At 39.8% G+C, this 15,095-nt stretch overlaps 1 protein-coding gene across 1 annotated transcript in view; it reads left to right on the top strand.

Annotated features, from left to right (window-relative positions):
* Window positions 1–6,964: 6,964 nt before the first annotated feature.
* TTC6 (tetratricopeptide repeat domain 6) overlaps window positions 6,965–15,095 on the top strand; it is a 214,642-nt gene continuing 206,511 nt past the window's right edge. Inside the window, exon 1 of the mRNA XM_032344066.1 lies at window positions 6,965–7,124. The gene's annotated coding sequence lies outside the window, so the exon portion shown is untranslated. The remainder of the gene's footprint in view (window positions 7,125–15,095) is intronic.

Below are 15,095 nucleotides of genomic sequence, written 5' to 3' on the forward strand. Positions count from 1 at the left end.
TTGAACTCAATCTGGTTCCAGCAGCGGTCGACTGTAGGAAGGAAGCCTGGAGGGGCTGGAGTCACAGTCAGGCCTGATCACCCCCAACCCCGTCCCTCCCTCCCCCATCAGCTCCTCCACCCCCCCTGCCGTGGGGGGTGGAATCCAGAAGGGGTGTGAACTTAGGAAGGTAACTGCTAGGGTGATGGGCGTGAGGGGGTGGCTCTGCTCTGGGAGCGGCAAAGCGACTTTTCCTGAGGGGCCCAGGGCGCTGAGAGAACAAGCCCCAGGAAGAGTTCCCTCCCTTTTGCTCTGGTTTTGTGTTCTAGGTGTTTCAGGGTAACTTTTGGGCAAAAACCTTACCGTTTTTCACTTTGCAGCGTCTCCAAAAACAGCAATCCATAGGAGAGAGCAGAGAGCAATTCCTAAGCCCAGGCAAAGCCACCTAGGCTAGGAGGCTGTACAGTGTTCTGCTCACACCTCTGGGCAGGGCTGCTGCCTCAGAGGCTAAGGGTCTCTGAGATTGTCTCTCTTTTTACCCAAATAAGCTCGCTCCAGCCTGGCTTGTTTGTTGACAGGGACTGTAGTGTTTGTGCTTAGGAGCAAGGGATTTGGAATGAGATCTGGATTTCATTCTGTTCTCTGCGGGAGACTTGTTCTTTCTGAGCCTCCATTGTCTCAACTGTAAAATGGGCTTATTAGTACCTATCTCATACTATTTGAGTACAGAGTAAGTGTACTGACTTGTAACAAATACAAAGAGCCTTCGCAGAGCTCTGGGAGCCCAGGCGGTGCTGGGTGCTGAACACTTAGTGGCAAGTAATGCGACCCTTAGATCTAGGCGCCCTCGCCCCTTCCCCTTAGAGGTCTTTTGCTGGTGATCACCTGCCTAGCTCCCTAGACCTTGTAGTCCCTCCCGCTACAGTTGAGAGAAGAGGGGGGAGCTTCTTTGGAGAGACTGAATGCCTGGCAGTTCTCAAGGGCTGCTTCTCATCTTCCATGGGGACCCTGCCTAGAATCCCCTCCTAATCTCCTCGACCTGGAGGGCCGCTTTCTAGGGAGTGGCTGATGGTAGAGGCCGGGCCTCAGAAGCTAGTGTGTGATTCTCAAGGGTCCCCGAGATGGTAGACTTGCACACTGCCCTGGCTATGGCAACCTCAGTCAAGACCCAAGACCCGGGCCTGGATCCAGCAGGCAGCTCAGTTGGAAGATGAAGGGAGTGAGTCTGGCCTTCTGGGAGGCCATTCTGTCCTCAGCATCTGAACTTGGGGGGCATGGAGAGAAGACAGGACACTTGATTCACTTAGATATTTTCTTCCTTCTCCCTTGGACCTCCTTTGCCACTTCCTCTCTCATGGACAGAGTTAGAAGAAGAAACCACTTAGGGTCAGTTGGAGGATTATCACTTAGGACATTTCCTAAAATACTCAAAACCCAAGATAACATTACAGCAAGGAAAGTTCCATCCATTTTTTAAAGAACTATTTGACATAGATGCCCTTAAAAAAGGGGGAATTCCTGGGAATCCAACTAAAATCAACCAAACATGCTGGGCTTACCATGGGTCCTTCAAATATTAAAGACTCTGAATATTACCTTGCATGTGCAAGAAAACTTGGCGGGGTGCCAAGTCTTCATTAAGAAAAAAAAGAACAGTATTGTATATGAAAAGACCAAATCACAAAAGACTTTTGCCAGATACAGGCCCATTTGCTGAAGTGAAGATTCATGAATTGCTTAATTTCTTCTGCTAAGGGGGCTTAGAAGAACTGGAGTTTCAGGGTGGATCCCTGGGACTCACATGAACAACAACCCACATTTCAGACAGGGCTTGGATGGGTTAAGAAGGTCCTGAGGACAAGGCTCTAATAAATTTATTTTTTTTTAAGATTTATTTATTTGACAGACAGAGATTACAAGTAGGCAGAGAGGCAGGCAGAGAGAGAGGAGGAAGCAAGCTCCCTGCTGAGCAGAGAGCCCGATGTGGGGCTCGATCCCAGGACCCTGAAATCATGACCTGAGCTGAAGGCAGCGGCTTTAACCCACTGAGCCACCCAGGCGCCCCAAGGCTCTAATAAATTTTTGAATTCCGTTTCATTTAGTAATCAGAACCGGGTGGATAGAATAAAATATTTCCTTTACGGGAGAACAGAAAAATCACACATCTTCAAAGCTGATTAATTTTTTTTTGGATTGGTCCGGGGGAGATGCATTCAGGGGAAGTGGGCTGGTACACAGAAATCTCAGGCTGCGAGCAGTTTCTGGCTAAATGCAGCTTCTGTTTTTACAGCTTACTCAGGGAGAGCTGTTAGTTTTTCTAAGCTTAAACCAGGCATTGGTTCTCTAAGCTCAATGTTTAGGCTACAAAGCACATCCAGCAGTCTTACATACCTACCTTTAGAAAAGGAATGGTTTTGACCTCAAACTCAGCAAAGTCTCTAGTGCATTACCATACTTGGAGAACACCTAAGCAAAGCCCTTTGGAAGTGTAAAGGGTAACTGGAATGCTAAATACCAGCCACCGTGTCCTAGAAAAATAAATCCTTAATTCTCAGCCAGGTCCACCTGCTTTGGACTAGGCTTATTAGTGTTATTTGTATCTTCTTTTCAAATGGATAGTTTTACTCACAGAGTTTTCTTTCTGCTCAGTGCTTGCTATTTTTATCTTACCTTAAAAACCCTGAGATCAGGTCTGGCTTTTTGAGGCACCCCAGGGAAGGGTGATGGGTGGCTTCCCACAGGTCCCTTTCTGAACTCCATAAGCTCAGATGTTAGAATCAAGTCAGAGTTTAGGGTCAGGAGGGAGGCCCTGAGGTATGTTAAGTAGATCACCTAGGGGTAAGATGGGTGAGCAGGGTGTTAGGAGAAGGCTGAGGGTAAGCAATGCTGGGGGGGGGGGGGACCTTAAGGCAGGAGAAGCTGTTTTAGGACGTTAGTGTCTATGGATTCAAGCAGTACAGGCAACTTTGGTAATAGACTTTTCTGGTTATTCTCTGTTTTTCTCTCTAGCCCCTTCTTCTTTCTACTCAATTCTCTGCCTCTGTTCTCTGCACATATCGTCCAGCTTTCCTTGCCTTTGGGCTTCCAGTTGGGTTTGGGCAATGTCCGTGCAATGGTGCTGCAGGAATGAAGGATATCCAGCAAATGACATCTAGCAAAATGGCAGCAGAAATCTATGAGTGGGGGTGCCTGCGTGGTTCGTCATTAAGCATCTGCCTTCAGCTCAGGTCATGATCCCAGGGTCCTGGGTTCGAGCCCTGCATCAGGCTGCCTGCTAGGCCTCCTCTCTCGCTGTGTTTCTCTCTGTCAAATAAATAATATCTTTAAAAATAAACAAATAAACAAAGACATCTATGAGTGATCTTATTTCTTCAGTACCATGCAGGAACTCTATTACTAACCTTGTAATTTGATTGGCAAAAAATATATAGCATTATTTTAATTTGCATTTCTGAGATTACTACTGAAGTTGAATGTTTTTATATTTCTACTGGCCATAAATATTTCTTCTTCTGGGAACTAACTAAACTAAACTAAAACTAACTAACAAACTAAAAATTTTGAGTGTTTCTCTGTTTTTCATCTAAAGAATATTAATCCCATGTTTGTCATAAATATTGCGAGTTTTCCACCAGGTTTTCATTTGCATTATAATTCTGCTTATTTTTCAACACATAGACACTTTTAAAAAACCATCAATATTTTAACCAGAGTTTCTGCCTTTTATGGTTTAATGTTTATAAGTCTTATCTATAACTGCTACTCTTATGTATAACAAAATCTTACATCCAGTTGGAATTTATTTTGGTGCATAATATAAAGTCAAGTTATACATTTAATTATTATTTTCCAAAAAGACCTTTGGAAGGGTCCTAATTATGAAGAGGCTTGCGTTCTCTTTGGAGAACTTTGGAATTTGTTCTATGAGGGTATTTTGACGGTGTGGAAGTTGAATTTTTGGGTCTTCCTTTACTTGCTATGCAGTGAACCCAATAGAAGGCTCCAAAATTAGAGGACAAGAGGACTAGTAGGTGGTGGTTTAAGAGTGACAAAAACATAAGAGAAATCTTACGTTTCAATGATTGAGTAATTTTATGCTGTTCTTTGAGTCTAATGCCCTTTTCTATAAAACAGAACCTAGAGTATTAACATTTTCATACAGAAGGATTACAATATCAACAATGAATTTTAAAATGTCTTTAGATCACTAAGTATTCTTTCTCTTCTTCCTTTTTCTTTCTCTCTTTCCTTCTCCCCCTCTCCTCCCCCTCCTCCCTTTCCCTCTTCCCTCCTCCACCCTCCCTCTTTCTCTTCTTCTCCCCCTTCCTCCCTTCTTCCTTCTCTTTCTCTGTTTTTCTCTCTCTTTCTTTCATTTAGACCTACAGTTCCTAATGTTTATAAGTGTTATCTATACCTGCTACTGGCCATAAATATTACCTCAGAACTGATTATTAGCTAGGAGATCAAAGGTAAATCCTTGATCTCTTTGAACATCAGTAAGTTACCTATAAAATGAAGCTAATAGTATCTGTCTCATGGATGGTATTATCCTATGGTATCAATATCTAAATACTTGTTACCATTTTGTATTATAAAAGCATTAATGAACAATGTTTATTTACCATATAAATTGCTTCCTGACCATAACATGTTTCAGGGCTACGTTAGTTTAAAAATTTTTCTATTTTAGGAATATGGCCTATATATTATTTTTATGCAGCATCCAGGATGGTCCAAGAACAATTCACACTAAGCATTTTAGTTATTTGCTCATTATTTTAATTAGCAAAGGAAAGGGATGCACTTATTGTCTGGAGGGGTTACTTCCACACTTAGGGCAAAGCTGCCCTCAAGGAGTAGCCACAAGGCCTTGGTACATGATGTGGGTGTAGTGAAACCTCAGGGACAGCAGATCTTTCTCTGTCAAATGCTGCTCGTCTTGTGGACACTCAGCAACCATTTAAAACTCATTATGTTGGGGAGTAAAGCAACAAACCTTTGAGGTAAGATTATTATCTCCATTTTACAGAAGAGGTTGCAGAATCCCAGGGAGCAAAGCGACTGGCACAGTTGGCAAAACTCGGTATCCTTACTGGGCTCTGTGTCTGGAGAGTGGGAGCTGCCTGAGGGAGGCCTGAGAATTTCTGAGTGCATCCTTCTGCACAACTGGGCTGCTTTGAGGCCCAGCACCAGGGAATTGTGTTGCAGAGCATGCTTCTATTTTGAATTTCTGGGAAGCATCAGTCTCAGGGATGACTTCCAGAAGATTTAACCTGCCACTTCCGTGATCTCATCTATTAGTTGCCTGAGTATTTGGAAAGGGAGAGATTGGTAGAAAGTAGAGCAATATAAAATCAACACTTGGGGGCCATTGAATGCCAGGCACTGAGCAAAACACCTTCATTTACATGATGGCATTTAATTGGATTTTCTTTTGGTTTTTAAAATAATAGTGAAATATAACACAGAAAAATAAACAAAATAGAAAACAGGGGTTTATCACAAAAAGAAAAGTCAAACAACCATCACCAAGGTTAAAATGCAGAATAGTGCTACTATCCCAGGATTCCTCCTTGCTGTGTCCACCAATCACCGTCACCTTTTCCACTCCCAAAATGACCACTATTTTGACTCTTACTGTTATTACTTTTTTTTTTTTTTTTTTTTTTTTTTTGTAATACAGCAGCTGAGCATGCATCCACAAGTGCCATAGTTTTTGCTGTCTTGGTTTTTAAACCTTATATGATGATTTCATTCATATGTGGAATTTAAGAAACAAAACAGATGAACATAGGGGAAGGGAAGGAAAAAATAAAATAAGATAAAAACAGAGAGGGAGGGTGCCTGGGTGGCTCAGTGGGTTAAGCTTCTGCATGCTGCTCAGGTCATGATCTCCTGGTCCTGGGATCAAGTCCTATATAGGGCTCTCTGCTCAGCCGGGAGCCTGCTTCCCCAGCCCACCGCCTGCCTTTCTGCCTATTTGTGATTTCTCTCTGTGTGTCAGATAAATAAATAAAATCTCAAAAAAAAAAAAAAAAGAACTGAGAGGGAGGAAAAGCTTATCAATAGGAGACTCTTAAGGGACTCTTAACTATAGGAAAGGAACTGAAAGTTGTTGGGAGGAGTGGGGGGATGGGGTAACTGGGTGATGGACATTAAGAAGGACAGTTGATATAATTAGCACTGGGTGTTATATGCAACTGATAAGTCACTAAATTCTACCCCTGAAACTAATAATGCATTAGATGTTAACTAGATTGAATTTAAATAAAAAATTAATAAAATAAACCTTACATGAATGGACTCATATAGTGTATACTCCTTATGTTTGGCATATTAGCTCATAGAGATTCATTTATGTTGTTTTACACAGATGAAGGTTGTTCACATCCTTTATTGCATTTTATGAATATACCACAATTAATTTATGCACCCTACTTTTGATGGGCATTTGGTTATTTACCAGTTTTTAGCTATCATGAATGAAACTGCTATGAATATTGATGCACATGTTTCTTAGTGCATGTTTACATGCATTCCTATTGGGAGTGGAATTGCTGGGTCATAGAGTATGTGTGTATTCAACTTTAACAGAGAATGCCAGTTATTGCTTCTTATAACATCAGAAACTCTGGACATCAGAAACTCTGACGATGCTGAACCTAGGAGTATAATAGGAACTCTCCAGAAGTCTGAATCTCATGCCTCTAGCACAATTCGTTTAAATGCATAAAGAACGTGAGTGCCAAGTAAGCAGTTGGTTTAAAGGAGGCATAAACGGCCGATCTAGGAGACTCCAGGCCAGGAAGCTCTTTGCGACTAGCAAGAGTCCCAGCAAAAGCCCAGAAAGCAGAGGTCAGCTTAAGTTTTGGCTTGTGGTCTCCAAAGGCGCCCCTTGGAGCGGCTTCCGCCGGCTTGGGACCCACAGCGCGGAGGGATCCACAAGAGTCAGAGCGCGGGCGCGAGGCGGCGGAGGACGCGCTGCTTGTTGCCGAGCAACGGAGCGCGTTCTTCCTTCCAGTAGAGCCTGTCCGAGCCCACCCGGCTGCTCGGCCCCCCGGAAGGCGGGCGGGATATAACGCCGGGCCGAGGCACTGTCAACCTTCTCGCCGTCTGAATGGGAGCAGAGGCGTCCCGGCAGGCGGGTGAGAGACCGGCTGGGGACGCTGGGGACTTCGTCTGGGAGGCTGTGGGAAGAGGCTGCGGTATTGGCGCGGAGCAATCGTCGTCTCCCGTTCTGCCTCTTTCATCCACACTAATCGCCGAGAAAATCAGCGTAGAAAACAGGGCTGGGGTTGGAGAGGGTCTCGGGTCTAGAGCAGGCTGCGATGCCCTCGGAAAGAGGGAAAACCTGGTGGAACGGAAAGATAGGGTGACGACCAGGCTGTGGGGAAAGGAAAAGGAGTCAGGAAGGCGAAAGACAGGAAGGGATCAGAGGGAGTGTGGCAAGGGCGGAAGGTCGCAGTGGAGGGAATTCAGTTTCCAACTGCCTGACCTTTCCTGGTGTCCCTCGACAGGGGCTGATTGTTTGGGGGGCAAGCCTTACACACCATTAGGTGAGTTCCCCCACTAAGGTCAGTGTGTCTAATTTTGGACTAGGAAGCTGTTTTCTGAGTGTGGCCCCCAAACCCTTTGGTGGGCAGTGGGTTACTGCAGGCAACCTGAAAGGATTCTCTAGCATCCCAGACCGCAGATCCACGGTGAAACTATCGCGAACTACCACTGCAAGAGTTTAAAGTTCGATAGTTCTTTTTATTATTCAACGTTCAAATATAAAATTTCAACAATTTTTTTTCTCCTGTTTACAGCTTTATAAAGGTATAATTTATATTCCATAAACGGCAGAGAACATACAGATTAGTAGTTAGTATAATGTATTACAATATAATGTACAGGTGTACAATTTGATAAGTTTTGACGGATGTACACATCTTTGAAACAATTACTACAATCAAGATAACTGACTCATCTTTTCCCTGTTTTTATTTAAAAATTTTTTAAGGTTTTATTTATTTATTTGACAGAGATCACAAGTAGGCAGAGAGGCAGACAGAGAGACAGGGGGAAGCAGGCTCCCCGCTGAGCAGAGAGCCCGATGTGGGGCTGGATCCCAGGACCCTAGGATCATGACCTGAGCCAAAGGCAGAGGCTTCAACCCACTGAGCCACCCAGGAGCCCCTATTTAAATTTCTGATAACTGAACCTTTCCATTCCTCTGTTCCCTTTGGTATCCATCCCTGTTCTCACCTGCTCTAACTGCCCAGTACCAGCTACTGATCTGCTATGTGACACCATAGAATCGGTTGCATATTCTACAATTTCATACAAATGGAAGCATACAATATATACGGTTTTGTATCTGGCTTCCTTTACCCAGCATAATGATTTGCCAGGACCTTTGCCTCCATTACTGTAGCTTTATATTCAGTTTTGAAGTTGGATCGTGTAAGCCCTCTAATTTTTAAAAAAATAATTTTAATGATTTAAAGTTATTTAAACTTGTATATGCATTTTAGAATCAGCTTGTAATTTCTGTTTAAAAAAAAAAAAAAGCCTGGCGGAATTTTGATTGGAATTGCATGGGATCTATAAATCTATATGGGGGTAATTGCTGTTTTAAACAATGTTGAGTCTTCTAGTTAACAAACATGGTTTGGAATTTTATATAGGTCTTTAATTTCTCTTACCAATGTTCTGTAATTTTCAGTGTAGAGATTTTGGGCATCTTTTGTTGGACTTATTCTCAAGAATTTAATGTCTTTTGGGGCATTACTTTCCAGTGGTTTGATGCTAACATATTAAAATATGGTTGATTTTGTATGTTAACTTGTTTCATACAACATTGATAAGTCACTTATAGACAACTAGGGATTGTTTTGTAGATTCCTTGGAACTGTTGACCTAAAAATCATGTTACCACAAATAAGAACACTTTTACTTTTTCCTTTCCAATTTATTCCTTTTATTTCTTTTCCTCACCATATTGCATTGGCTAGGACCTCCAGTACAATGATGAATAGATATGGTAAGAGTTGAGGCACTTTTTAATATTTTGTTAATGGATATAAAGGTCCACCTACTTGCTTTCATTAACAATGTTATAATGAACAATTTAAAAAAAAGAGTTGTTACACTTTTGTCTAGTTTTCAGTTTTAGTGGGAGAGCAAAAATATAATGTTAGCTGTATTTTTTTTGTAAATTCTCTTAATCAGATTGATGTAACCTATAAAACATATTTGCACAATTATTTCTTTATTATTATCATGAGTGGGTATTGGATTTTGTCATATGGTTTTCTACTATCCATTGAAATGATCATATATTTTCTTCTATTTTCTACTCATACAGTGAACTATGTTGATTTTCAAATGTTAAATCGAATTTTCAGCCCTGAAATAAACTCTTTATGATCAGTATATATTATACCTTTAAAAATTTACTTCTGGATTTGATATACTAATATTTTACTTAAGATTTATGGATCTAGGGGCACCTGGTTGGCTCAGTGGGTTAAAGCCTCTGCCTTCAGCTCAGGTCATGATCCCAGGGTCCTGGGATCAAGCCCCGCATTGGGCTCTCTGCTTAGCAGGGAGCCTGTTTCCTTCTCTCTCTCTGCCTGCCTCTCTGCCTACTTGTAATCTCTGTCTGTCAAATAAATAAAATCTTAAAAAAAAAAGATTTCTGGATCTATATTCATGAGGGATCATGAATATAGGGAAAAAGCATTTCCCTTTTAAAAAATGATTTTGTGAGGTTTAGTATTATAGTTATGTACATCTCAAAATGTTACCATATTTTCTGAAAACACTTGTGTAAGTTTGGTGTTCTTTCTTGACTACTTGAGAGAACCACCTGTACCTGGAAGTGTCTTTGTGGTAAGATTTTTGGTAATGAATAAGCTTATTTAATATAGGACTATGAGGATTTTCTGTTTCTTATGTTAATTTTGCTAAATTGAAAATTTCAGAGATTTGACCATTTTATCTAAATTGTTAGATTTGTTGCTATAAAGTTGTTTGTTATATCTTCTTCTCCTTTCATATCTTTAGGACCTGTAGTGAAAAGCACTTTTTTATTCTTGATATTAGTGATTTTTTTCTCTTGTTTATTCTTAAACAGTCTAGGTAGCAGTTTTCTCAAAGAATTTTGTTGATGTTATTGAAAAAACAGTTCTTGGCTTCTTATTTTCTCAATTTTTTTTTCTATTTTCTGTTTGATTGATTTATGTCCTTATATCCTTATATTTATCTTGGGTACACTTTACTCCTCTTTTTTTTAGATTCTTAAAGTAGAACCTTAGGTTATTGATTTTAGACCTTTTTGATTTAAGAATTTAATCTGTACTGTTCCTTTTAGGCACTACTTTAGCTCCATCTCACACATTTGATATGTTGTATTTTCATTATTATTTAGTCTAAAATATTTCCTAAGATTTAATATTTTTGTATTCTATTTTATTGTCTATTGATTTTTTTGTCACACTTCTTTGTATGGCTTTAAAAAACTGTTTCTCTAGGAATTACAATATACATTCTTAACATTTCACAATCTGGAGTTAATGTCAAACTAGTTCACATAAAATGTAGCACTCTTACAACTATAGTGACCTTACTGACCCTATCCTGGTCTTTTTGGTTCTTGTCATATGTGTTGCATCTATTTATACAAACACCCCACAAGACAATTTGGTTTTCATACAACTGAAAAAAAAAAAAAAGACTAAGAAATGGTATTTTAAACTCATTCAGATATTTTCCATCTCTAATCTTCATTCCTTCCTGAAGATTCAGATTTTCCTCTTATATAATCTCTCATCAGTCTGAAGTAAAACCTTTATTATTTCTTATAGTTTTCTAGTCTGCTGGTGAGCAATTCTTTTAGCTTCCTTGTGTCTGAATATGTCTTCATATTGCTTTCATTTTTTAAAAGAATATGCTTGTTAGATACATAATTCTTTGTCAATAGTTATTTGCTTTTTAAGCCTATTACAAATCTTGTTTCACTATCTTTTGGTTTCAGTGGTTTTTAATGGGAAGTTTTTGTCATTTGAATTGCTTCTCTATAAAAAATGTATTGTTTATCTCTCTCTGCTCTCAGTATTTTATCTTTAACTTTGATTTCCAGTAGCTGACATGTGGTTTTCATTGGTTTTATCCTGCTTGGAATGTACTGGGTTTCATTAGGTAATTTATTCAGGCCTGAGAGGTTTTCTCACACTTATTTGTTTACGTATTTTTTCACCCCATCTTCCTCTCCTTTCAGGATACTGCTTACCCATATATTAGAACTTATGATACTGCTTCACTGGGTTCTGATGGTGTTCCCTGTACTGCCCTCCCCCCAGATCTCTTCTTTCTCTTTTAAATATTGAATAATTCCTGTTGATTTATCTTCCAATTCACTGACTCTTTTCTTTGACTTCTCCATTCTGTTAGTCCAATTTTTATTGAAAGTATTATATTTTTCAGATATAAAATTTCTATTTTTTCACTTTTATGTCTATCCTAAGACTTTCTTTTTATTCCTCATTAGCCTATCTCCCTTTACTTCATTAAACATAGTTATAATAGTTTCCTTAAAGGCCTTGTTTAATAATTTCAACTTTTGTGTCGTCTCTGGACTGGTGTCTGTTCATTATGTTTGTCCTTGAGAATGAATCACATTTTCCTGGATCTTTTTATGCTGAGTAATTATTTTTCTTATTATATCCTGGATGTTGTTAATGTTTTGTTGTGTAGACTGTGGATTCTGCTATATGCCTCTGAAGAATGTTGATGTTTTTCATTTGGCAGGCAATTCACCAGGTTACACTCACTGTAAACTCCATCTGACTCTCTATATTTGGAAGTTAAGTTCAACTAAATCTCGCTTTAGCTTTTTAAGCCATTATTGTGCTGCTTTGAGTTTGTCCTACATATGCACAGTTCAGAGGTCAGTCTAAACTTGTATGGGGTTTAGATACAGAATTGGGGGATTACCTTCTCTGGCTCTCTCTCCTTTGGGACTTTTTTCTCACTCCTCAGTAGTGGTTGTTGCCAGAGGTCTTTTCTCTGATTTGTCTGGCCAGAATGATGAAGGGCTTTCTATCAAAGTTTTTGCCACGTGCACTATGCCATTCTACAGTATGGATGGTATTTAGGGAAAGGCCACGATAGATCTGGAAACTCACTTCCAGAAGGTGTTTCCACAAGTGTCTATTCTCTTCCACAGTCTGCCTGCTTTTGTTTACTTTGAAGAATCCTGAGGTATTTGTTTTTTATATTTTTCCCAGAGTTTATCAACTGTTATTAGTAGGGGATTTTCTATGGATGTAGAAGTGGAACTCCAACAAATTACTTTTGAAATTGAGAGCATGCAACATTTAACATGTCACAACCATGGTGATAATAATAATAAAATTCTTTTATTTAACTGTTTTGGCTATCTGAACAAATTAGATGAAGGAAGTTCAAGAAGGAAAGACAGAACATGGGGAGAAGAAAAAGGCAGGGAGATATTTCATTGTTCCATTACCTGTTATGTATTTATGTTTGTATGTATATATATCACAAAGGCTATGGGCATATTCTGGGTACTGGTTTTAACAGGAGAATGTTTTTAGAGTCTTGAAATTTCTATCGGCTTCTGAATAATTTTTAACCAACACAATGTAAGTGTGAGTTACTATTATTGATATGCTTAAGATTAAAGACAGCAAAACAAATATTATAGAAAGTATCAAAAAATAGAAAAAAATACAATTATCTTATTCTTTTAGCAAAGTTGTTAAAATGATCATAATTATTTATTAAGCTTTTTCATAAATTACAATCAGTGCAAAAACAGGTCTCACTTCTACCACTGCTATTGCAAAAATAAGTAGTTGTTTTCAGAATATTTTTATTTTCCTTGCAATGTGAAGATTTTACTAGATGTGATAGACTTTCTTTGGACTTAGATATTTCTTTTGGAACTTATGTGTGTATTGGAAGTTGATGTTGATGTGAAATTTAGGAAGCAAATTGAGTTGATATTTGGCCCTGGACCCAAGAGAACCTAAATCTTGTTCTTAATGTGTCATCCTTCCCTCTCAGGCACCCATTACTATACATAGACAAAGTCAAGGCCTCCATCTAACCAGATGGTACTTTGGCTCTATTCTCAATATAATAATCTGAGGAAACAGGCCCAACATATAAAGGATTTCTTTCCCTAGGTGAGGTGGTTCCATGTTGCTTAGAACCAAGTTTTCTGGTGGTCTGCTCTGTTCATGTCTACCTTAGTTGAAGTCTAGAGCAGAGTATGGGTATTCTCTTCCAGTAGGAGGAATGGCCACATCTGCAAGAACCAGAGAGCAACCTGCTCCAGAATCTAGAGAATCCACTAGTCTGCTCTCTTTGGGTTCTAGCCATTTATGGTTGGAGAGCTTGATTCTCATGTCTGATCACACCGTGGAGGAGAGGAAAGAATGCTGGTTCTTGGCTTTTCTGACTACCTCACTGTTCAGGCACTGAACCTCCTGGGAGAGGAAAAAGGAAAAGGTTCGGAGTTCCAATAATTGGGGAAGAAGCAGAAAGTGAAATTACTGAAATTACTATTCAGGTTGTAAAGATTTCAAGCACATCTGTCCCATTTTAAGGTATAAAGTAAACTTAGCCTGAATTGTGAGCAGCAGGCTTGACACCTTAATACTTTTGGTGATAGTTACATTATTTTTCCTTAAGAATCTCCAAATCAGGGTTGCCTGGGTGGCTCAGGGGTTAAAGCCTCTGCCTCCGGCTCAGGTCATAATCTCAGAGTCCTGAGATCCAGCCCCCCATCGGGTTCTCTGCTCAGCAGGGAGTCTGCTCCCCCCCCCCATCCCCTGCCTGCCTCTCTGCCTACTTGTGATCTCTGTCTGTCAAATGAATAAATGAACTCTTAAAAAAAAAAAAAAGACTCTCCAAACCAGAACTGGTCTCTTTCTTTTAATAAATTACTACCCAAAAAAGGGAACATGTTATTTTCCCATGAGACTGGATGTTTAAAAGTCGTTTTACATATTTTGTAGTGTTGAGGGTTGGGTGGGGGAAGGAAAGTCACTAAGCTTTGTGGACTGCCCCATTTAGCATTGAGATATCACCTACCTTGAAAACACAATAGAAGTTCTTGTCAAAGGTAGAAGTTCTTATATCTCACATCTCATATGGATGTGAAGAGCAACTTTCCTATGAAGAGCTCAAGGGCGTGTACTGAGAAATGTTAGACAATGAACACTTGATAAACTTCAATAGCAAACCAAAAGCCTGAGAGAAGTTGGGATGGGAATACAAAGCAGGAACTAAGAAACAAAAGGGAAGTGCAGTTGGGAGAGTCAAGTCAGATTCTCATCAAGGATTAATGTGCCTCTGTTCCGTGCTCTCTTCCAGTTACAGCCTTTTGTAGGAAGAAATGCAGATGGTGTCAGTGTGAGCATATTACCACCTGTGCAAACAGTAATAGCCAAAACACTATGAGGAGGATTATACAGCATGTTTTATAAAAAGGGAAACTTCCTTAAGGGTTTTGGAAGTAATTTCTAGGGGTGCCTGGGTGCCCAGGTGGCTCAGTGGGTTAAGCCTCTGCCTTCAGCTCGGGTCATGAACTCAGGGTCCTGGGATCGAGCCCCGCATCGGGCTCTCTGCTCAGCAGGGACCCTGCTTCCCTCTCTCTCTCTGCCTGCCTCTTTGTCCACTTGTGATCTCTCTCTCTGTTAAATAAATAAATAATATCTTTAAAAAAGAAAATCATTTCTAATATTCATATACTATTGTGTAAAAAAAGAGCAAACAGTATATTATTTTCACTTTTTAAAATGAAATCTGGTTATGGATAGAACTGAACTCTTCAAGGTCTGGGCATTGGTGGAGATGGGTACAGAAAGAGCACCTCTTGATTCCCAGATGAGAGCTCTGCCATGTAGCAGGGTCTTCTGTTTGAGAATTGCCAGCAAATAGTAGATATTAAAAGCAATATGACTATATTTAGAGGCTAAATAAGATGTTTTGTTCATATTGCCCATAATGTATGATAAATGAATAAATCTAATTGTAAAGAAATTTTTTTATGAATTAATGTACGTCCAATCAAGAATGTGGGTAAGAGGGGTGCCTGGGTG

Source organism: Mustela erminea, chromosome 5 (genome assembly GCF_009829155.1).
Source record: "Mustela erminea isolate mMusErm1 chromosome 5, mMusErm1.Pri, whole genome shotgun sequence".
Classification (NCBI taxonomy): Eukaryota; Metazoa; Chordata; class Mammalia; order Carnivora; family Mustelidae; genus Mustela; species Mustela erminea.